The 23045-nt window shown below is 43.9% G+C and overlaps 1 long non-coding RNA gene across 3 annotated transcripts in view; it reads left to right on the top strand.

The window, feature by feature from the left end:
* LOC118006933 overlaps window positions 1–23045 on the top strand; it is a 63976-nt gene that overhangs the window by 27439 nt on the left and 13492 nt on the right. The window contains exon 4 of one of the 3 annotated variants that reach the window (XR_004678228.1): window positions 18013–18132. The exons of the other annotated variants lie outside the window; for them this stretch is intronic. This is a non-coding gene — a long non-coding RNA (uncharacterized LOC118006933). Of the gene's footprint in view, window positions 1–18012; window positions 18133–23045 lie in introns of those variants that run through there. 3 annotated transcript variants of the gene reach the window in all.

Here is a 23045-nt window from a genome sequence, read left to right as displayed (position 1 = left end):
TTACCAAAAGTACTTCCCAGAGGAAGCGACATCTTCAGTCCTAACAGTGGCCAGGCAGGACCTTCTTTCAGTGTTAATGAGCCAGAGCCTGGGGAGCTCACTTCTCTGTGATTCTGGTGTTTTTTGGTTGTTTGTTTCATCCGTAGAATGGAATAATAATTGCATCAACCTCATAGACTTGTAGGTATATATGAGCTCATACATGTTAAAGCTCTCAGAAAGGTTCCTGGGACATTGTTAGTGCTCCCAAACACTAATCATTATTATTTGTATTCTTAACTTTGGACTGAAATTACCCAAAAGCTTCCTGTAGTCTTTAAAGAGAAATCAGTGGAGGGAAGACCCATGCTCACAGCCTTTGTTGCTACAATAAAGCCCACTTGGCTCTTCGCAGGCATCCAGACTGCCTGGTTCCCAAACGTGCCCTTGCTTCCTCTCCTGGGCCTCCAGTGCTGGTCTTTCTTTGGCTCTCAATCTCAGATACACACACACACACACACACACACACACACCCCTGTTTCTTTCTGTAGAAGCTGGACTGTTTATCAAAAGCCCCGGGTGTAGGAGTGTTTCAAATGATTTTTGGAAACTGAAATGATTTTAGAGATTATAGGCATCAAGACTGTGGGTGCGAAATAAAAACAATAAGCGAGTTCATATAGTTTAAGAGAGATGGGTTTTCCTTTTGTTGTTTTTTTTTTCCAAAAGCATCATCATTTATGTGGTTTGAAAATAGTCTTTCCTCTGGAAAGTAGACATCGCAGCATACGGCACAGAGATGTAGCTGATTAACTGCATGAAGGGATCAGTCTCTTTTGAGTGAGGCTTCATTCTCTTTCAGGCATGGCAGCCTACAAGAATGAATTTGCTTTGACTCATATATTTTACATAAAACGAAGAGGTTATCCCTAAGACGAACTGTCTGGCCTCCTGCTCCCCACCCCCACTGCGTCCCACATATCATCACAGGAAGGCATTAGCAGTTTCAAAACTTGAACTTTCTCTCAGAAATGTTCCTACTTCGACCGAGCAGGATTTCTACATTAAAACATAATCATTACTGTGCCTGTTGTAATTAATGATTGTGGGCACGTTATCCTTTTAGATGTAAAAACAATGAGACACTATTTCTCACTTACCATGAGTGTGGCAAATCGTGGGCAAAGGTTTGCCTTCCTGGATCCAGCTGTGGTTTGTTCTCTTTGTTCTCACTGTCAACAAGTATAAGCACATGCGGGTGCCTGAGTGGCTCAGTTGGTTAAGCGACTGCCTTCGGCTCAGGTCATGATCCTGGAGTCCCGGGATCGAGTCCCGCATCGGGCTCCCTGCTTGGCAGGGAGTCTGCTTCTCCCTCTGACCCTCCTCCCTCTCATGCTCTCTGTCTCTCATTCTCTCTCTCTCTCTCTCAAATAAATAAATAAAATCTTTAAAAAAAAAAAAAAGTATAAGCACATGCAAGAGGCTGAACAGGATTGGGGTTCTCGGAGCTCCTCTAGTTCACCCTGCCCACACCTCCATTTTACAACTGGAGAAGCTGAGGGTCAAAGAGAGAAAGTGACTTGTGTAAGGTCACACGGGGGTTAGAACCCAGGACTTCTGAATTGCAGTCCAGGATTCTAGCAATAGAACAAAAGATTCAAAGGCTAGCGCATAACCACAGCCTCAGAAACACCAGTAGTCTCACGAAGTGTAATGACATGTTGCAATAGTATCTGACCTGAAATGATTGTTATGGGGATAAATAAGATAATGAATGCACAATATGCACGTAAAATCTTAAAGGACTAACTAGATGGTTGATAAAGACTGCAGACATCTAGCCCAGTCAAAGGAAAACTAAGAATTATTTTCTTCTTGCAAATAAAATAGAAGTCTCAAGTCCATTTTAACTGTCTGTGTGCCTTTTTGTCTTCTTTCAGCCTGAAGATTTTTGCATAGCTCAGTACTAGGAAGTTTCATGTCGTTCTAGAACTAAAGATAATTTGTCTCAGTCTATCCTACAGCTAACAATTTTCAAATGAGCACAAGTGTGGCTGAGATCAAAAGCAGAAGCACTCAACTAAACTTGAAGGTGGCATTTGCTGACCTAAACCCGGGACAGGAAGTTTCAACTCTGAGTGCAGGATCCCTAGTCAAATAGGTAAATAATTTCTTTGGCACCACAAAGGCTGTTTCCCTCTAGAGCAAGGGGGACTGGGAGAGGTGAGTGAAGGTTAATCTGCAAGATAAGTCGGGCTCAGGAATGGAGGTACACGTTGCTCTTGGAACTTTTTAGATCTGGATTTCAGACAAGTAGAGTCACCTGTAAGATTGGCAGAGACATAGTTCACGCTTGTAGAAGCAGGATCAGACATGTTGGAGCCAACCACAGGAAGAAGTTCCCATGAGACAGAGTATGGTTCCGAACTTTCGAGCAATCAAAACTGTTCAAATGTGGAGCCAGGTTGCCTCTGAGAGAGTAGGCTCCTCACTCCGGCAGCTGTTCAACAGAGGCTGTGGAGGGGAATGCTGAAGAGGAAGAGTCAAGCTGAGAGAGGTTACAGACCAGATAGGACTCCCATGGTCTGCCACAGCCCGAAAGTCTCTCCGAGAGTCTACAATTCCTTTTCCCATAGAGCGAAGATGCTGGGGGAGCCATGGGAGGCAGAATGGAAAATCCTTGAGCGGCCTCACCTTTCTTTCCCATAACAGGAGAATGATGGGATCCTGCTCTCAAGGAAATGAAGGGGCACAATTTTCCAAGGCAATAAAAGGAACTGCCGCTAGTCCTATATTCAGGCAACATGTGGAAGTCCTTGCTTTCAGATGAATTAGGGGTTTTTGTGTTGTTTTGTTTTGTTTTGTTTTTTCAGTACAAAGGCTTCCATGGCTAAAGGGATGTGATCCAGATTGTGCAGCTGGGTTGCCCGATGCTAGGTGGTACTGGGCCCGGAGGACCACCCTACAGCAAGTGCAGTCCTGGTGTGGGCTGCCGTGGAGAGAGGTGATGCTGAGCTGGCTGTAAAATTTTACGTGATATTTGTCCTGCTGCTTTGAGAGACCAATGGGATCCTTGGAGAGTGTCCCACTGTTAATCAAAATGCTCCATAGAATACTAATTCCATGAGATCCCTGTTCTAGGGCCAATTTAGAGGAATGTTGCATATCCATAGCCCACATCGCCTGTAGATTTGCATGCAAAGGCTCTGAGAAGGGCTGGAGCAAAGCAACCTGTTTCATTTTGAATAATCCTGCTTTTCTCTAACTTATTTGGCCATGGCGACCATTTTAACCTAACGCTACTATCATCCTGGGGACTGATGCTCTGTAACAAGTACTCGGGGTAACAGTTTTGGGTCATCCCATGGATTTGGCAGTCACTGACACAGGGACCAACAGACTGTTAGAACTGAAAGAAACTTGGCATTTAATGTCATTCCTCTGTTTTTTAAAGAAAGGCCCAGAAAGTTATACAAAAGTAATGACCAACGGCCATTCACCCTGACCTACAAAAGACCTGAAGTCTAACAATATCAACAAATGACTGTGTAACATGAGGTCATGGATTTTGATATCATATTATATTATATATAAGGTTAGATGGGAGTTACAAAAATGCTGCACTTGGACCTGGCTTCCCATTGGGGTTTCTGGCTTTTCCACTGTCAGCACATGGGCCCATCATTCCACCTTTATCAGCACTGGGTCCTCTCCTCTCTAAATTGGGGAGGATAATGCTTGTCTGGCTGGTTTCACAAGTTCTGGTGAGAATCAAGAGAAAGGGTGTGAAAGTGGTTTATAAATTGTAAGGTACTATATAAACGGTAGAGGCCCTTCCTTCTCCGAATGTGTTGATGCTCTGGCCGGCATCAGGAGGATGCGTGGATTTTCCATTGCTCTCCTATTTCGTGAAGATGGTTTGCACAGATATCTCCACAGATCCCATCTTTCATCTGCTTTCATGGGTTAACGAGGTGACCCGTGTGTGGAAGCTCTTGGCAATGTCAGTTGCCCTCTAGAATGGGACACTGAATCAATGACTTACACTCATAGGCAGCCAAGTTGACTAGCAAGGGAAAGCAGAAAGTTACAAGTAAGGCCAAACTCTTAGCAGAGTTTTAGATAATTGGCTCCTAATTCTCATAAACACCTGTGAAGAAAACAAAGGTCTCCAAATCTTGTGTTGTCAGGACTAAAACAAAAAAGAAGAAAACAAAGACGCTAACAAGATCACCATGAAAAGAAGAGAGAGCAGAAGAGACAGAATGATTTGGTTGATGAAGTCTTGGTATCTCACATTTGGAATGTTATTGATGATCTGAGGGTAGTGTATGAGGGCTTAAGTGAAATGAATTGGTGGTTTCAGTTCCGGATATGGTATGCAAAGAAAAAACAATCACTCTGAAATTTAGAGCTTCCTCGTCTGTGCTTCAGGAAGCCACACACCTGAAGCTGAGCGTGGAAACTGACTCATTTCTAGCCCTTTGAGATTAGCCTCTCCAGCCCTCAGACTGTGGGTAGGATCTGAGGCCTAATGGGGAACCAGCATTGAGTCTGGCCAAACCTGGAGAAGGAAATCAGAGAGAAGGGTGTTGGATGCACAGCTCTTTTAGGGTGCTTGGCCTTCTAGAAGTTTCTACAGGCAGTGGACCTTCTGGACCATCTATCCCTGAAGCTTTTCGGTACAGTTGCAGTTGGGGGTAGGTGCGTGGCCTGAAATGGGAGAAAATCAAAATACAAACGCAGTGCTTACCTTATTTTCAGAGTCACATGAAAGCAGGTTGGCTGACTGACCCACTTGGGGGAACAACACGACCCCGAGGTTGCGTGTAAAGGGTATCTTGCAAGTGCTTTCACACCAGCAAGCCCCAAGAAGCAATGAAGTGTTCTTTTCCTTGACTGTCACAGCAGTCTGTGGATTTGGTATTCTGCGTGCCACTCAAGGACCAGAGAGGCCAAGAAGAAGTATTTTATTTAAGAAGAAATGCATAGTAGAGTTCATACTTTCCCTGTTGTCCCTTTATACCTCAAATACAGCTGCAGGGGATGTGGCAGGCAAACTGAGGCAGGGAACCCGGGATGATGCAAGGGGTCCCATGTCTTCTAGAAGCGATCATTTCAAGCTTGACCCTTTGGGGACCTTGAATCAGCAGTTTCCAGACTTTCTGCAGATCACCTCAGCAAGAGAAATAACCACTAAGATGACCTTTTGCTTCAATCTGATCGGCACATTGAAAAAAACAACACAAACAACTTGTTTGAGGACAATGAGAAGAACAGTGGCTCAAATGAGATGTCATTGAAAAACGAGGATGCCGGGGGCGCAGGGGCAAAGACTTGACTTGGGGTCAGAAGACCCGAGTTTACAAACTCTGTGACCTCTGACCACTGAAGCTCTCCAAACCTCACTTTTCTCATTTGTAAAGCTAATTACAAAATGAGAGCACCTGTTTGAAAGCACTCACCTTATAAATGGCGAGGGCTAGGCAAAGGTTCGTAGCTGTGACTATATCTAAGCTTTTAAATATTAATGATTAATTTGTGTTAGAAGTGAAATTTCAGACTTTATCATAGGATCAGCATTAATTTTCCAAATTTTCCCATCTGCAAAGCAGTTAATGGAACATGCAAGTCCACATGATTGATTTATTCTCATGCCTCTTCCAAAAAGTATTTAAAGTAACTTATGAGATATAGAGGTGATAATTTCATCAAAACATGGACAAAAGATAAAAGACGTGGTCAGGAAAGGAGAAGACAGTGAGGGGGAAGAAAACTCAGAAGCAGAATAAATTTAATGAGGCATATAGCATGACTTTGAGCTTCCCAGCAGCTGAGATAAAAAGGGAAACACATTGTATTATACAGTCCTAGTAAAGGGAATAATAAAGGGAGAGTAGCTATGGCTGGAGGGTGGTGGGGGAGGGGAGGAACCCGACTTCCTGACCCTGAGCTCTACATGCATCATGGGCATCTTTATTCAAGGCATGTCAGAAAATAAAATGTGCAGGATCTCCAAAAGGAAATGCAGCAGAGATACTGTTCCAGTCTAACCACTAGGCAAATTTTCCTCTAAATCAGTGCTTGCCTCCCAGAACAAACAAACAGCAAGATGATTAATAGAAGGAGCAGGTTGCCTTTAAAAAATAGGGCAGTGAAAATCAGAATATTTGCCCCTAGCTGGGGTGTGCCACTGGCCCAGGTACACACAGAGGCAGTCACCATTCATTAGGGGAGTCAAATACGCAAGGCAGTCTGTAAGGTGCCTTGCACAAGGTCACTCAGTGTCTCTGAGACTGACTCTGCATTCTGAGTTCCTTAATATGATTTTTTAGGTCACAGTGTTCTAGGCAAAGCTCCCTGTTGATGTACATCTCTCATGCAAGATTTAGATCACCTCTTTTCGGGCAGAGCTCCATGGAAACACCGCCCATGATTTCTGAAATGGAGTCTGATTGGGTCCCGGTCATGCCCAGCTGGAGTGGAGAGTGTTCTCTGCAGTTGACACATTGCTGGACAGTTGGCAAGCCTGAGACTACCAGAATCTAGTCCTTGGAGGCTATTATTATTTTAATGCCATAGTAAATTCCTGTTTACCTAAGATGGCTAGGGACTGGGGTATTCTGGGCAATGGAAAATTCTGGTTCATCTGGTTACCATTTATATCATTTACTGATTCGTAGTTCCCAAATAAGTAAATTACAACACACTTTGCCAAACACAAAAATCATACACTGGTATGATTTAAGCTTTTTTTTTTTTTTTTGATAATTTGTAAGATACTTCAGGATCTATTAGCATCGAATACCGTCATTAAGATCGTAACCTCTTTTTCTGGGATCCTGGGTGGAAATGCAGAAGGTGTGGGAAACTGGGCTGCACCCATAGTCACTCCCAACCAGGCCACTGGAGTTGCTGTGGTTTAGTTGAATCACTCCATCTTTGACATCTGTTTGTTGGCAAGTGAAATAATAAACGTATTAGCATTGTACCTGGTGTATGTTAAGTTCTTATTTTGACATTTCCTGCCACCACCACCCCCCGCCCCGTCAAGAACATCAAGGGAAAAAGGATCTGATTCATTTAATTGGCCAGTCTAGCATCAATGCATGGTTCACTTCATTAGGGACCACGGAAATAACATGCCTAATTCCACTGATTCTTATACAAGCATACTAAGGCCCAGAGGGGGTGTGTGACTCTGCCACGGTCTCGTGGATGTTAAAGGTTAGAGTTGATGGGAGAATGCTCACCTTCCCCGGGCTCAGGCCTGAGCTCTTTTGAACAGTTGGACTCCTGCGTTCCGCAGTTTCCACACAGCGGGAAACAGAGATGGGGAAGAAATGTGCCCTTTGCGCAGGCACTCTGGGAACTCATAATTATCAATAGTGCTTGAAGGTCATCTAATACTGTTTGAAAGTCCCCTTCTGTATAAAAGCCCTGGCTCAGGCTCTGAGACAGTTCACAGAACGAATGGAGTCCCCGGATCTAGTCAAAATAAAAACTTTTCAAAAACAGCAAAGAGCCATACAACTCCCCACATCTGCAAGAGTAAATTTATAAAAAGGCACCATACAGGTTTAAATTCCTAGTATCTTTCTTTGCGTTGCCTATGTTTTAAGCTTGATTCACTTCCCTCTCTGCCTCTTGGGTGCTTTCAAAGGTAAGTTTGTACTCACTTAACTTCCAAATTAATTTACGGTAAACTCCTCCCTGTGTAGGAAGAGGAAGAAGGAAATCAACAATTTTAATGCCAATTGCATTTTTGAAAGGCAGGACTCAATCTCTTTAAAATGAGCTGCTCTGTTGGTTTAGAAGTGTTTTCTTTTCTGTGGTTTCGAATTCTGACTTGTCTCTTTTCCTCTCACCACGCTCGGTGCTCTCACCCCTGCCTTGGATCACGGGCCTGGAAATCTGCTGTTTGTGCAGGAGAAATCACAGGGGGCTGCGGTTTCTGCTGCCTCCCAGAGTGAAGGGGGAAATCTCACATGAGACCCGCCCTGGGGTCGGAGGACCCCAACCCCTTCTATTACTGTTGCCAGAAAGGTGCTTTCTCTTTAGCTCCAGGAGCTTCTCAGAGTGATCTTTCTGTGTGCCTGTGTGCTGTGTGCGCACATGTCAGCCTGATATTTTCTATAATAGCCTTGCGCTGATTACAAATAGATAATTGATCACAATATCTCCTAGGGTGGGATCATACAAGGTCATGTGTCAACTCTCCACGAGGCTTGAGTGATGTCACTACCAATCCGCTGCTACCAGAGGTCAAGTCACTAAGAAAGGGAAACAGTCAGAGCAAGGCTCTTCGTCTGTCCACCTCATGGCCCCTCAGGATCCCCCAGTGACCCCCCACCTTGGCCTATAGGATGCATTCTAAACCTTGGAGACTGGCACTCAAAGGTAGAAAGAGGGCATGGCAAAAATAGACACTGGGTAAATATGTTTGAATAAATAATGAGGCAGGTCTTCAAGACCTCCTCCCCAGCATGGTGAAAAATCCCTCTTCTTTTTCTTCTACACCTTCTGCTGTAGCCAAACACACTGCCCACCTTCCTCCACTGTCCTGCACTCGGACTGCACCATAGCCAAGTGCAGGCACTTCTCCTGACTGCCACGGTGAATGCCATTTCTGTCTGTTAAATACCCTTCCTCCTTTGTGAGGTGTTCCCTCCTTCCTTCACCAAACCTGTGTCTCCATGGGCTTCCTTTGCTCTCTGCTCCGCAAAGAACGTCTTACGTACGTTATGGATCTCCCTCACTAGAGCATAGACTCCTTGAGTGCAGGACCCGTTTCATCCCTCTTTGCATTCCCTGTGGCACCTAACAGAGGGCTGAACATGTGGCTGGCATTGAGATCGGCCCTGTGGCTTGAACGGAATCTCAGGTCACCTTCTCTGGTCCGATAGAGAGAGAATGGTGAATAGTCACTCTTTTGTCCTCCATCGAAAGCTGAGTTAGGGATTATTTCGGTCCTCACCTCTGACCTAAATCTACACAAGTCTATCCTGAAAACCACACCCAAGATAACATAGCGGCATGGACTGGCCTGTCCAGGCCCTTGTACGGCACTGGAAATTTTTTTTTTTTTTTAAAGATTTTATTTATTTGACAGAGAGAGAGACAGCGAGAGAGGGAACACAAGCAGGGGGAGTGGGAGAGGGAGAAGCAGGCTTCCCGCTGAGCAGGGAGCCCAATGTGGGGCTCGATCCCAGGACCCTGGGATCATGACCTGAGCTGAAGGCAGACGCCTAACGGCTGAGCCACCCAGGGGCCCCACGGCACTGGAAATTTACAGGAATGTATAGCTACGCTGTTGCTGAGCCGGCTCAAAACTTGTTTTGCTTGAAGCTTCTTCCCTCAGCAGGTATGTTGGGGTAATGGTGAGCGTTGCCAACTGGGACAGGAGGACACCCAGCCCGTGCCCAGGTTTTATTTATCCTAGTGCAGCAGGGCTCCACAGGCTCTTTGATCCTTAATCATGAACCTGGGAGCCCTTCGAGCTTGCTCATGCAGCCATGCCAAGAAGGCTCTCTGATTCCATTGGCAATAACCAGTCATGATTTACAGACTCTCAGAACCTGGAACATCAGAGCTGGAGGTAACCTTAAAAAAATCATCTAGTCTGATTCTTCATTTCACAGATGATGAACCAGATCAGAGTTGCCTTGCTTTTAAAATGAGGGGGGATAGACTCTCTGCATTCATCCACCTACCCATCCTTCCATCCAATGATCTGTGAACTAACTCATTTGCTAGATAGCCACTAACACTGAGGTGCCCAGCCTGTGCTTGGCTCTGGATATAAAAACATGACTAAGACACGGTCCCTGCTCCCCATACGTACATACACAAATAATTATGATTCAGTGGGAGGTGTTATCATGCAAGTGTGAACAAAGCGTGCTATGAGCACATAGAAGGCCGTGGCTAATCTGCTCTGTCTGGAAGAGTAAGGGAAGACTTTTAAGAAGAGGAGACATTCAAACAAAACATTAAAGGAAGGGGAAGAGTTCTATAAACAAGAGGGAGAAGAGGGATCAAAGAGAGAGAACAGCCTGTGTGAACGCCCAGCCTCAGTAGAGTGGGCTGCACGCCAGGAGACCAGTGAGGCTCCAGGGGGGCTCTCGAGGAGGCTGCGTGCGGTGGGGTGCAGGACATGTGCTGTGACTGGCTGAATGTGACTTCTGAAGCCTATGGTGGAGACCTCAGTAGCTGTGTGCAGCCCTGGAGCTTTATCTTGGGGGTGACAAGGAGCTTCTGAAAGTTTTCAGATGGAGCAGTGTCAGATCACATTTACATCTTATTGAGACCTCTATGGCCACAGTAAGAAGAGATAGAGACTATTGCTGAGGGGGCTGTTGCAATTGTCCCAGAATAATAAAAGCAGCTAGTGAGCGTTCAAATCTATAGATCAGATCATGTCGCCTCCACACTCCATATTCATCCCCTACCTGCTTATGCTTCATCACAAATTCCTGTTGTTATGTTTTAAATAGTACTCATTACAGTATTACATCATTTGTTTGCTTGCATGTGAATTGACTGTCTCCAATTCTGAAATGAGAGCACCATCAGAACCCTTTCTCTGAGTCTCTTTCTCAGCATAGTATCTCCAGGTTCAGAACAGCTCCTGGGACATAACAGGTGCCTACGAAGTGTTTACAGAATGATTGATGAGACCTTGACCTCGGGAAGTGGTAATGAGGATGGAGAGGAGATGGCCTTTAAAGGCAGAAAAACATCCTCCCTTTCCAGATCCATTATGTACTTAATGAGTGGATGGTAGCTGGTCTTCAGTCGACAGAGGATATTACATTCTCAACTGACTGAATTTACTACCCACATCTGAGAATTTTTATGACAGGCGACCCTATTTTTTTTCCCTCTTGTCCTCTTCACTCCATGTGTTTCCACAAATTATCCGCCTCTGAAATGTAATGTTCCAGGGATCCTCTACTTTGCACCTTCCATGTTCTAGTCCCAGCTCTGCCCCAATTTCGTGGGACAGACAGGCTACTTTCTTAGGGCTTCAGTTTCCCCAATAATGAGAGTGTTAGCCAAGGACCCATGCGATGATTTCTAGCTAACATGCTGTGAGTCTGCTGTGAGACTCAGGTTTCTCTACCTAGAGCAAGAGGGCTTCTCTGTTTTCTTTTTTTTTTTTTTAAGTATACAATGATTATATACAAAATCTCATAAAACACAACCGCTTGTCTATTTCTCTGTTGTCCCTTTCAATTTCTAGTCGTAATTATTTTTAGAGTTATAATCAGAGCACATATATGATTTTGCGTTCCACTCTTATCCTTGAACATTATTTGTTATATGTCTTTCATGTTGCCACAAAGTCTTCCCATTTATCATTTTAATGGCTACATAATTTTTCATGGAGTTAACATATCATAAATTATTTAACCATTCCCAAATCGTTGGGACTTTGGATTCTTTCCAGCATTTGATATTTTAGAGAGCTTTGAGCATACAGGTTTTTTTTTTTTTTTTTTCTTTTTCAGAGTTATTTTCCTTAGGGTAAATCCCTCGGAGTGGGATTATTAGAAGAGTTTATGGCTCTTGAGAAGAATTGCCAAATGGCTCTGGGAAAGGATTGTTTCAATTTGTATTCAATTTGTGTTTCTCGCACTGAGTGTGCCAGTTTCACAGAAACCTTGCCAGCATGTTTTTAAAAATCAATTCCCTTTATTTTTTCAAGTTGAACTTGTATGAAATGGGGCTTCCTGATTGTTGCTGTATCAGAATTATCATTAGCCAGGCTAACGGTATAATATAGCACTTGCCGAATAGAAGCACTCCAAAACCAGTATTGTTATTATTAGAAAACGAGGCATCTTAGGAGGGTCAAGCGTGCTTGTCTTACCATTGAACTCAATTTTTTCCTACCACTATCTCCAGTCCAGTTTACAGCAGATACTCACCCCTTGCCTTCAATGTTCCTCAAATGAAAGTGCCTCCAAACCTTCCCTATTTCAAGTTGTCCATGGTTCCTTAGACTTAAAAGTCATGGGCCAAGCTCCCTCCCCTACGGATTCTCTCCTCCCTTCAATTTCTTATCAAGAGATGGTCCTCACTAGAGATGGGGCACGGACTACCTTTCCTAAAGCTGCTGCTTATGTTCATCTGAAGTTATTCTCCACTTAGGTAGTTTCTCCTAGTCTTTGTCTTCCCCAAGATAGCCTGTTGGCTACTTGAAGATGGTGATGAATTCCCCCATGGGTATTTTCTTCTCCAAGTTGACTATTTCGTTTTTTAAGCTATCCTTTATCCTATTCAAAATTTCACAGTCCTCATTGCTTTCCTCTGAGTTCTAGTTTGTAAAGTTCTCCCTTTAAGTGTTAGATTTATTCACTTAGTAAAATTTACTGAGTATCTTCCAGATGACAAGCAGGATATGAAGATGAATAAAGCCAAGTTCCTGCCCTCAATCTGCTCAGAGTCCAGCAGGTCAGAGAGGAGCATGGCCCTGTCAGGTCTGAGTCTTAGAGAACTCTCAGGCAGCATGCTGGTGGGTAGGTCAAGGGACGACACCCGCAGGAAAATCTGATGGCCTTTTGTACAACCAACCTTATGTATACTTCATTGGTAAAATGATGACTATCCCACCAAGCAGAAACTGCCGTATAACATTTGGTAGACATGTCAAAGCATCCCAGAGCCTGAATATCTGAGGTTTAGATCATGAGAAGAGTTGTAAGGACTGAGCAGAGCTGACCTAGGACCACACCCATGATGGAGGCTAAAACACACAGGCAAATGTGCTATTTTTTTTTGTTTGTTTGTTTAAAGATTTTATTTATTCATTTGACAGAGAGAGACACAGCGAGAGAAGGAACACAAGCAGGGGGAGTGGGGGAGGGAGAAGTAGGCTTCCCGCGGAGCAGGGAGCCCGAAGCGGGGCTCGATCCCAGGACCCTGGGATCATGACCTGAGCCAAAGGCAGATGCTTAATGACTGAGCCACCCAGGTGCCCCAGCAAATGTGCTATTGAGGCTGCTGGTTACTCAAGGAGCTGGTAGGAGTCTAAGGAAAGCCAATTTCTCAGGTAGGAAGAAAGGGAGCCTACCATTAACCAGCAAGACATTGGAATGGAGAAAAGTCTGGTCCTTGTCTGCCATTGTTGGGTGACCTGGATTATGTCAGTTAACTTCTCTGAAACTCAGTTTCTTCATGTGTAGAAATGGATAGGGTTGGACTGTTTATCTGATCTGTAATGTCCCTTCCAACTCTAACAACTTATGATCCACAGGACAGCAGATTCTGATTTGTCTCTCTCAATGACTTCTCCCTTCATCACTCACCCATCCCAGAAAAGCACAGAAAAGAAGGTGACTTCATCAGTCACTGGGCAGATGTCAGAGAGTCCATTGGGATTCCATGACCTCTGTAGCTACTATAGAGATCGCGTCCAGTTGCAGCTAAAATCTGTTGCAGACAGGGTTTGTACCCAGTTTACCAAGCCTGCTGTCATAGCTGTTGCCTCTCACTTCCTCTCACTAAGGCAAACTACCATCTTATTTTGTTTTGTTTTCCCCGCATGTTTTGAGTTTGCTGCTTCCCAGCTCTTGTTATTAGAACAGACATAATTAATAACTCCTGGCACACAGAGCAGCCAGATTGGACAATCTGCCTTTTGCTTTCTCAAACTGTCTTCTGAGCAATCTGCAAGCCTGAATTTATAGCCTGGGCCCCATACAATGGATTGTTTTGTAATTCCCAGAAAGAATCAGGAATTCACCACATTGCCAGCTTGAAAAAATAATATTCTCTTTGTAGTTCACAGTGGAAGTTTCATCCAGACTCTTCCATTAAGAACTTGAAAGCAATATGTGGTCTCATCCTGACTTAAGCCCCTCTTGAGAAAACAAGTCTATGAACTTCTTTGGTACCATTCTAGAATTTTCCATTCTGGATCATTGAAAGTTGGTTCCTAAGGTCTAACCCACTCAACTTCTCTGGCAGCCTAGACCCATTTCTTTAGCAGAGATTAAAAACAAAGACACATCAATCTTGCCCTACTTTTCTAGTGATTGGAGAAAATTGTTAAGGACCTTATTAATGTCCTCTAATTTTACTCCTTGGCCTTTTCCAACTCAGGAAACACTCCAAAACATCAGAGATTTCTAATCCTGTCATTTGAGTCTCTTATTAATCTGTCCATGTTTGTTTAAATTGATAGAATTTAAATTGGACAAATGTGACTATTTAATAGTATTCACTGAACTACTACTTTTTTTTTCCTCAGTGCTATGGGAGCCACAAGTTTGAATAAAGTAAGATTTCTGCTGTCAAGTATCTTATATTTTATAATCATGATAATAATGATACAGGGTTGAGTTCTACTGAGTTATAACAGTAGTATAAACTCGTCTGTACTTTGAATCTCTTGGGGAGCTTAAGAAACTGTATCCCATCCTCCCAGAGATGAGATTCTGATTTAATTCTTTTGAGGTATATCCTGAGCTTTGAAAGTCTTAAAAGATTCCCAGGTGAGTCTAATGGGCAAACCGCATTCGAATGTCCCAGTTAAAGGATTGGGAAACACACACACACACACACACACAAACAAACACATTTTAATAGAGAAATTGAGAACGCTTTCATGGAAAAATTTAGAATAAAATTCTATCAAAGATGCAGTTTAACCATGAGGATTAATTTACTGGCTTTGGGGTTATACAAACTGGAATTTGAACCTCAACTCTGTCTTTTAGTGGCTGTACGTTTTTGGGTAAGTTACTTACCCTCTCTGAGGGACAGTCTGAGTAACAGCATACAGAATCTGGTGGAATGTAAGGCACATGAAAGATGTAGTGCCAGAGAAGGGGGGCATTGGGTGGGGGGGCACAGTTTTTCCCGCCTAGAGAAGGTGGGGATTTACAAGAGGACAGTCTCAGAGGGGACAGAAAGGAAGTGGTGGGTAAAGTGGATGTTATATAGACTTCTCCTAATGTCCAAATATCTCTCCTCTCCATCTAGCCCCCCTTACCCTTAGACCTAGACCTGTTATGACCTAGAATGTAGATCAAGAGGCTATGGCTAAAGAGCTGGACTAGAGTGATCCTCTGAGCAACTGATTTTTCATGAGCAGAGTATATATAGTAGCCTCTTCGTCAGCTGCTTCCTACGTTCTCTGTTATCAGATTCTTAGACATTCCCAATGAGAACAAAGGAAATTATCAGAAAAAATTCATTCCAAATATATAATGAAAGATTGACAAAATTAGGAACTGAGAATGGAGAAGGCAGAGAAGAAAATACCTTTTCTCTGAATAAACCCGGATCTGCCCAAGTTAGCATTAACTGTTTTTTATAGTTCCATTGTAAGGTTTAGCGAAGTAACAAGTGGTTATTACACTGAGAATGTCGGTTCCCCAAGTTCTGTCATGAGCCCCATGACAGGACTGAAAGGAAATGAGCCTAAACTTCCAAATGAAGAATGAGTTTTGTCGGAGTATACTGATGAATTTCAATGAGAACGTCACATGAATTGCCAGTGTTCAGATGAGGAAGCTGTAGACATTTTGAGAGTAGAATCAAGTTATAAAATGTAGGGGCTAGAAAGGGCTTTGGACCTCACCTCGCCCAGCCTTCTATGTGCGCAGACAAGGAGATGGGGACCCAGATCAGCAATGTGGTTCCTACCAGGTCACACAGTAAAATAACTGCTGAGGAGAGAAGGGAGATTAAGTCTTTTGTCTCCTAGGGCTCACTTACCTTAGGGGGAAAAATAATCTTTGGTTTTTCAATGAGGAAGGACTGGGCTTCTCTTGAGTGACAGGTTACGCCGCAAGTGCTGAACCTTGTCGCACACCTATGTCATGGCCGCAGGATTCCGTGTGCCTCTTGCAAATCAGCCTGATTTCTTGAGTACAACTTACTCTATCACCAGACTTTGCTGTCTCGTTTTCTTTGTCCTTTTTTTGCATTAATTTCACTTTGTTCTATTAGAGGTGTCCATACAAATTGTCTTAATTCCCTTGTGGAACAAGGTAGGGTAAAAAGGTAAGTAGCTTCGCCCACTTGGACCATGCTCTCAGCACAAATGAGAACTAATATTTACTGATATCCACTACATGCTTATCTACAGTTCCTTCAATTCTCTCAACATCACCATGAAGTATGCACTATTATTATCTTTATTTGACCTGGAGAAACTGAGTCTCTTAGAATTGAAGAAACTGCCGGAATCTCACAACTGGCAGGTGGGAAGGATGAGGTTAAATCCAGGTCTGACTGACCCCAAAGCTTGTGTTCTTTCCCCTACATTGGGTGGCTCTCTGGAGATATTTATTGCCCTAGAGTGGGAAAGCTGCCCGCGGTCTGCTGAATGGCCTGAGTGTGCTGTTTTCCCACAATGCTTTGCTACTTTATTCTTTAGAAGTGCCTAATTATTTCACTCAGCAAGACCTCAAATCTTACTCCAAACAACTGGCTTCCAAAGAATTGGCTATTTTCCCTGCTTTTAATGTTGGGGAAAGAAACCCAACCAGCTATTTTTCTTTTTTACTCCATGACATTACAAGAACAAAAATAATCATATTAAGATGTCAAAAATAAATTTTAAATATGCAAATGTGGGAGAAAGACACCTCCTGTCTGGGAGAATCCACAAAACTTTAAATAGACTCATGTGTGTTCTTTGTATGAAATGCAGTGGCCACAATTCAAATTAAGATGTTAACAGGACATTAATGAATGAACTGGGGATGAACACAGGATTGTGAAATAAGTTCGCAAAGTCATTTAAGTGAGCAGCACACGGTGTGATTGGAAACGTGCACTGCGCTGTCCCTATTATCAGTGTTGGTTGGCCTCACAGAGACTGGCCTCCTTCTTGTCATTGTTTCTTCTCCTGAGTAGACCGGAGTAGCTTCTCTGAGTCCAAATCTGAGCCAGATTCTACAGGAGAGCAAAGGCACTAGTTCGTGCTCGTAAGGATCCCCAGTATGGTGGATGACTTTGACTTTGGGTGCAGCGGCAAAGCTCATACCCAAGGGATGATTAATCTTTCTTTCCAGGCAGGTAGTTTCAGGGCTGAATGCAGATCACTGCAAATCTGGACTGCTATAAAGGCATACAGTGATGGTGCTTGAGGGAACCTCATACATGCCCATCTAAACCTTCATCTCACACAAAGAGTTTCCAAGGAGGCCTGGGAAGAGGAAAGGGCTGGCCCAGGGCAATGCAGCTAATTCATGGTAATAGTCATGGCAATTTGTTAGGTACCAGACCCTGTGCCACACGCTTCACATTTAACTTCTTATGTAACCCATGGCAATGCTCTGAAGTAGTGATGATCCCCATTTGGAGATGAGAATACTAAGGCACAGAGTTGGAAGTTGCTTGCCTGAGATCACACAGCTAGTGAGTTGTAGAGATGGGATTCGGAAGTCAATACCTTTGACTTCAAAGTCCATCTTCGTTTCGACCAGTGACAGCAGAGCTGGGACTGGCGTCCGGAGCCAAGTTCACTTCAGTGTAATGCTTCCTTTAGTATAGAGAACCTTTGAGTGTATTTGATGATTTATTTGATACATAATTTTCAGGGCGCCCGCTATGAGCAGATCTTGGGCTAGACCCTGACGATATAAAAAATTAATAAGCGCAGGTTCTTAACCTCCTGGATCTTAAAGCGTAATGGAGTGACTGACACCTGAAAAGCAAAATTACAGTAGAGTGCGGTCAGTGGTATTACAGAGATATAAACAAATGTGGTGGGAGATCAGGACAGAGCAAATAGTTCTGCCTGGAAGAAGTAAGTGGTGACCTCACAGAGATGGTGAAATGTGTGCTGGGTCATGAAATATGACTGAGTTTTCCAATCAGAGAAGGGAAGAAGTACATTCCAGAAAAGGGGAACAGCATGAGCAAAAGCCCCAAGTTGTGAAAGACATCAGTATGTTGGGGTAAGAAGTTCAGGGTGACGATGTAGGCTGAGAGGGCAGGAGATGAAGACTGGGATCAGACAGTGAAGGGTGTCACGTGCCCCCATTGAGGAATTTTGTCTCAATTCTACAGGTGGTGGATCATTAGGAGGGATTCCTAAGCAAGAGCATACCTTGGTGAGATTTGCTTTTGAAGAAGGCAACCCAAGGAGACATGGAGGACAGAGAGCAGATGTCGCTGTGGTCCTGCTGAAAGCTAAGGAAAGCTGGAGCATTGTGGATGGAGAGGCAGGGTGGAGAGGGGTTATCTGTTTCTGAAGTTAAGCTCCTAGGGCTTCATGACTGGCATGTGGAGGGTGAGGGAAGGAAGTGTGTGAGGATGACCCGGTGATTTCCAGCTTTAGAGACAGAGAGGATGCAAATGCTACTCACGGGGCTGAACACAAAGAACATGGACCAGCTTTAGTAATGCTAGGGTGAGAGGTGGGAGAAGTGAATTCTTTTTTGGACATGCTGCTTTAAGCTTTGGCAAAAATGCCCCACTGGAGATGTGGGGTGCATCTGGGAAGAAAAATGTAGTGGTTGAAGAGAAGTAGTGGAGATAGAGATTCAGGAGACCTCAGGATATCAGTGGTACCTAAAACTCTAGAACCAAATGAGGGTTCCCAAGGAGCTCTGTGGGGATAGGGGGATAGATGAAGACCCAAGGTAACCCGTGAGTATACTCTATCAGCCCTTCTCAGACCCTGAGTCCCATAGGCAGCCACGGTTACCTTCGGGCAGATTCTCACTGGTCACCTTGGCTTCCTTGAGTGGGATGTGGACAAACAGGTCATTCCATGCCTACTTCAGAGTCTCTATTAATTTACGATTTTTTCAAATTATTTTCTAAAATTATTAACCCAATAACTATTGGTTGAAAGCATAGTGTGGGGAAGGGGGGTTGGATGGAGTGATGAGTCAGATATAATCTCTGTCTTCAAGGAGTTTCTGTCTAATATTAAGGGAATCTAAATAGCAAATTAAATAGCAAGTGTGAAAGTGCTTAGCAGGGTGCAAAATTTAATAGGTGAGAAATTATTTTTGTTTAAAAAATGATATGCATAAGTATCTGAGAAAAGGGATAATGATGGTTCCCAGGAAGAGGAGATTTCTAGATTTAGCTGAAGGGATGAGGGAAGCTTCTTGGAAGAGGTAGAATCTAGGCAGGAAGCGTGAGTAGCATTTGAGAGGGCAGAGATGGTTGTTGGGGAGAGGGGTGCATTTCAGAAGGCGAGAACTTGTCTGAGAAGCAACTGTGTTTACAGGTGGATCCAACTGTTAAGAGAGACCCCTGGCAGTCGAGTGCCTCTTGCCCCAGAAGCAACAAAGTGCAAGAACTGAGATTCCCTTCAAGCACCAGACTGCCTGGGCTAGGTGACCATAAACTGAACTAGTTCCCAAAGAGGGTCAGATGGCTCTGGGTGTCCCTCCCTGCCCCCCAACCTGACTCATTGTGGGACCAAGCTGTTTCAGTGCTTCATTTCCCTTGGTCAAACCAGGATGATTTGAATGCACCTGCCTCTCTTCCGTCCCCCAATGCCTGGCGAGGGTAGCCGTTGTGAGGAGCAGGGAGCGCTTCCTAATTGTGGTCCTGTGGCCCAGGCCCCACGTGAAGGCTCTTGGCGGTCTCACTCAAATGAGGTGGGGGCCCGGCTGACTGCTCAGCCACCCCTGGAGGACGCCTTGGTTATTCCTTCTCCGTAGTCCCCTGGTCTGGTTTTGAAGTTGCAAATTTTAGAAGCTTGTTGCTGCTCTTGAACAAAAGGTGTCATCGGGAGGGCGGGGCGGCGGTGGTGGTGGAGCTCCACCCACCAGAGTTGGGCCAGGTCTAGGCAGCAGCTTGGCTCTCACTCTCCTGTCCCTACCAATTACCTCCTAACCCCTCCTCTCCACCAAATTAGATACATTGAAATGCAGAGCAAATGGCCTCATCAAAACAAAAGAAGAAAGACAGGAGAAAAAAATAAAAAGGCAAAAAAACAGGAAAAGCTATATTACCATGCACCTGGAAGGGTCAGTGTCCTCTCTCACAACGTGGATTTTTCTGGGAACGCCTGCTCCGTAGAGCAAAGGGCGCCTTGTTTACCTACAAGGGCACAAGAATTTGGCTTATCCATTTGGGGCTCTGGTCCCGCCAGCTACACCTGCCCAGCGGCCAAGAAACCACAGAACCCTGAGATGTGTTATTATGACACTGTCCCCAGGGACTGTGAGACAGTTGGGGTCAGTGTTTTAAGCACAGCAATTAGCGGTGTCGAGCTGTTTGAATTCTCTTGGTCTCCAGGGTAGATGAGGATGGTGATGATGGTGATGATGCTGCTGCTGCTGCTGATGATGGTGATAATACCATCAATAACTTCCTGTAGTAGTGAGTCATACTGCTACAAAGCACTTTCACATTTATTGACTCATTTTCTCTCAAGAACTCACTGGAGATCCCAGTCACCTTTATAATATCCCCAAAAGATAAACTACCACCTCTAGTAAAGTGGACTTAAGTATAGACTCGTTATTTAGAGCTGCACATGATGAAACTTTTGAGATTTGCATTCCGGTCTTGCCCTTTCCAGCTGGGTGACCTTGGACAAATCACTTCACCCCTCCTAGCCTTAGCTTCTTCATATGTAAAATATGCTAATAACAACTGTCTCAGAGGGTTATTGTAGGGATTTAAATGACTTCATGTAAATAAAAAAGGACATTATAAACTCTAAAGCATTATGCAAATATTAATTACCATCTATACAGGGGTGAACTATTTGCAAAAATGAATGTAAATATAGTTTTGAGATGGCAGGTATGATGTGCCTGAAAGAGCACTTTAATTGGAATCAGAAGATATGTGTTCTATTTTGGCCCCTACACATCAGGTGGCAGCGAGGAGTGTGGCTTTCAGACCAGCAAACACAGCCATGCAAGTGATGCATTTACCAGTAAGAGAAACGGCTGCCACCATCCACCTGTCACCTTGTCACCTGTGGTAGGCTGAGGAATGGCTCCAAAGATGCTCATATCTTAATCCCAGAAACCTGTGAATATGTTGCCTTACATGGTAAAGAGACCCTGTAGATGTGATTAACGCTCTTGAGATGGAGAGATTATCTGGTTGCCACCACTGTAATCACAAAGGTCTTTATGAGAGGGAGGTGGGAGAATCAGATCCAGAGAGATGGCTATGTGACAATGGAAGCAGAGATTGGAGTGATGCTCTTTGAAGAAGGGGAAGGGGCCACAAGTCAACACAAGTGGCCTCTGGAAGCTTAAAAAGGCAAGGAAACAAATTCTCCTTTAGAGCCCCCAGAAGAAACTCTCCCCACTGACACCTTGACTTTAAAGCTCAGAAAAACTAACTTTGGACTTCTGGTTTCTAGAACTGTCAGAGAATAGCTTTGTGTTGTGTTCAGTCATCCAGGTTTGTGATAATTTATTACGGCAGCAACAGGAAACGCATACACCACCTCTACCTTGAGCTCCCCAGTCTTGTGTATTCCTCAGTCTATTTTCTTCCTCCTAACTTGTATGTAACTTTTCTAGAGGCTAGTGGTTTGTGCCCAAGTCTCCCTCCACCTGCTCCCCTTTTTTTGCTGGCCAGCATGGAGCTCATGCATTACGAGGATTTATAACTGATGAACTTATTAGCTCCATGCCTTGAGTTGGCCAGAGGTCTTCCTGGAGCACTACAGCTCAGGAAATGCAGCTTGATTTTGGATGAATGGCTTAAACCCCCAGACTTTCTATTTTCTCATCTGTTGTTGGGTAAAATTTCTTTCCATGTGTACCTCACAGAGTGATTGGGACACTCAAGAGAAATGATAGCAATGAAGGCTCTTTGCCACCTATAGAATGCTCTGCAAGTGTGAACTCCTGTTAACCATCCCCAGTATTATTTTAGAAACATAGACTTTTCCAGCTTAATCTCTTCTTCACTCAACATGTGTATGTGGCAAGTGACAAATACTAACTGTAGACAAGGGGAAAAAGTTTTCTTATCAAGAATACCCAGTTGGGCATCGGAGTTTGGATATTTGGACTATCCATGAACTTGCAGTTTCAATATGGACCTAAAAATATTTTTAAAAACAGATGTTGTGAGGACATTAAATAATTGTTCAGTAATATTGTCCATTTGGAGATAGTGAAGTGGGGCAAATTTCACTTGCCTTTCTCTTTGTGGAACTAAAAATAGAAATGACACTTTACTAATCAGTAGCAGGGTCATCTGAACACAGGGGCTTTTAAAACATCGTTCGGCCACAAGATTGCCGAGAGCAGAGGAGCTCTGCATTACTGCAAACCCATGCTTGCAGCATCTTACCACTGAAAAATGGAAACCCCCACTAGTTACAGGCTCTTTCTCATACATTAAAACCACAATTTACCTAAAACTCGCCCTCGACCCTCAGCATGGTTTATGCACCATGACCTCACTAACCTTCTCTGACTTGATTAAGATCAGAAAAAAATCAAGCAACCGTCGGGTAAATTTGGTCAGAAGAGCAGAGAATATTAGAATGCAAAGGGAAGGAGTTGGTGAAAAGGAAATAACATTTGTCACCCACTTAGTTTAAAATGTAAGATTACACTTTTCCGTACATGCTGTCCAATTTAATTCTCACTACAACCTTGTTATATAGCTGTTTTTCCCATTTTCCAGATGTGGAAGCTGGGGCTCAGCATGATGAACATCACAGCAGAACGTGGTAGAGTTGGCTTTCCAGACCACTTCTCATTCATCCCTCTACAAAGGAAGGAAAGTGAGAGGAATTGATTGCCCAGAAGTCATACATTTGCTTAGTGTACCTACAACTTCTACAGTTTAGGTTCATTTAATGATTGGTCTTGACTCTCCCCATTAAAGCTACTCCAGAGCTCTCTAAGTCCCCAGAGAACTGAGTAGCACTTCAGGGCCTTCTTCCTTGGACCCTTGATTTGGCACTTCTCAGGTGTATTACCTGGGGTTCTGAGTATATTGGGACCCATGGCTTTCCCCTGGGAGGCTGGAATTCCCTCCTTGACTCTTTTTTTTTTTTTTAAGATTTTATTTATTTATTAGAGAGCGAGCGAGAGAGAAACAGCGTGAGAGGGGAGAGGGTCAGAGGGAGAAGCAGGCTCCCCGCTGAGCCG

Source organism: Mirounga leonina, unplaced genomic scaffold (genome assembly GCF_011800145.1).
Source record: "Mirounga leonina isolate KUSES-001 unplaced genomic scaffold, KU_Mleo_1.0 Mir_115, whole genome shotgun sequence".
Lineage (NCBI taxonomy): Eukaryota > Metazoa > Chordata > Mammalia > Carnivora > Phocidae > Mirounga > Mirounga leonina.
This window is presented reverse-complemented; position numbering and strand designations above follow the sequence as displayed.